General features: G+C 37.5%; 1 pseudogene; it reads left to right on the forward strand.

Annotated features, from left to right (window-relative positions):
• Positions 1-427: 427 nt before the first annotated feature.
• LOC138398020 (KATNB1-like protein 1 pseudogene) lies at positions 428-1,287 on the forward strand (annotated as a pseudogene).
• The last annotated feature ends 213 nt before the right edge of the window (positions 1,288-1,500 follow it).

Genomic DNA, 1,500 nt, shown 5'->3' on the forward strand with positions numbered 1-1,500 from the left:
CTGTTGGAGATATACTCAATGTATCCAGTAAGAGACTACAGATTTAAACAGTTTTTAACATCTGGATTTTTTTTAATCTCAAATTGCAGTAAATAGGATTAAATTTGTAAAGAAGTGTTTTTAAATAACACTCAAGCTAGGAATAGTGTTGAGTGGGCCCAAGGAGCCAAAGGACATTCTAGGCTGCCAGGTGCTGTTGGCCAGCACCAGGGCTGGGCTGAGGTGTGCTGGAACCACAAGGCAAAAATATTTCAGACATTATAGCAACTGAAACCCACAATGCTATAAAACAGAACTTTTGCTCAGGTGCAGTGGGGCATACCTATAATCCCAGGTACTTAGAAGGCTGAGGGTGGAGGATCACCAGTTCGAGCCCAGCCTGGGCAACATAACAAGAGCCCAATTCCACAAAAAGAAAAAGTAACTTTGTAATGCTATTGAGGATTATTACATTGATTTTCCTAGGAAAAGGATCTCTAATTTTTCTAATAAGAACACAAAGGAGGTTAAGAAATCTCCAAAACAGTTGGCTGTTTATATAAATAGAACAGTTGGATGAGCTGTAGAAAGCCAAGATAAACAGTGTAAGATGATCTATCACAGAAGGAAACTTCATCACCCCTTTCCAAATTCTTGTTACAGAAAAAAACAATCTCCTAGAAGTGGGGATTGTGACATGGCAAATAAAGAAAATGAACTGCTTGTGCAGGCCACCTGCCTGAAAAATTATGCCACGATAATTGAACATATTTGTGTAATAACTACAGTGATTCTAGTTCTTCACAGAGAGAAAGCCCATCATCAAAATATAGGTTTTTTTCTGAGGTTTCTCCAGACCATGAAACAAATGGCCAAAGTTTTGTTCAGCAGGAATTTGTGATTAAATGTAACTTTAACTATCTGGAGAAAGCGTGAACTTGTAGCTTATTTGGTGAGGACAGAAGATCTTGGAATTGTGGTAGTTTGCCTTTCTGTGCTCACCAAGAGTTTACAGGAAGAAAAACGATCTATCTCACTCAGCCGCTGTGTAGACTTGTTGCCTCTAGTAAAGTCACTACTCAAGAGCAAATTTGAAGAATATGTAACAGCTGGTTTAAACTGGCTTCAAGCAGTCATAAAAAGGTGGTGGTCAGAACTATTATCCAAAACAGAAATTATAAATGATGGAAATAGATTTTAAAACAATTAAGTGGGTTGTGGGAACAGGAAAACCATCTTACTTTTATTCCAGGATATACTGGTAACATAGCTGGGGATGTAGATGCTTATTTATTACAGTTACATTGAGAGATTTCATCCACTCAAGAGTATCTGGTTATTCTAAACGTCCCTGGGCTATATGATTTACAAAAAAATAAAGGTCTCATCCGAGAACTGTGAACTGTGGAAGAAGTGGAAACCATCTTTTATTTTAAAAAGCCACATAATAAAACAACTAGTAAACAACCTAACAACCTACTTCGCATTAAAGTGAAAAGGTATCCAAAAGGAGCAACTTCC

Source organism: Eulemur rufifrons, chromosome 17 (genome assembly GCF_041146395.1).
Source record: "Eulemur rufifrons isolate Redbay chromosome 17, OSU_ERuf_1, whole genome shotgun sequence".
In the NCBI taxonomy this organism is placed as follows: Eukaryota; Metazoa; Chordata; class Mammalia; order Primates; family Lemuridae; genus Eulemur; species Eulemur rufifrons.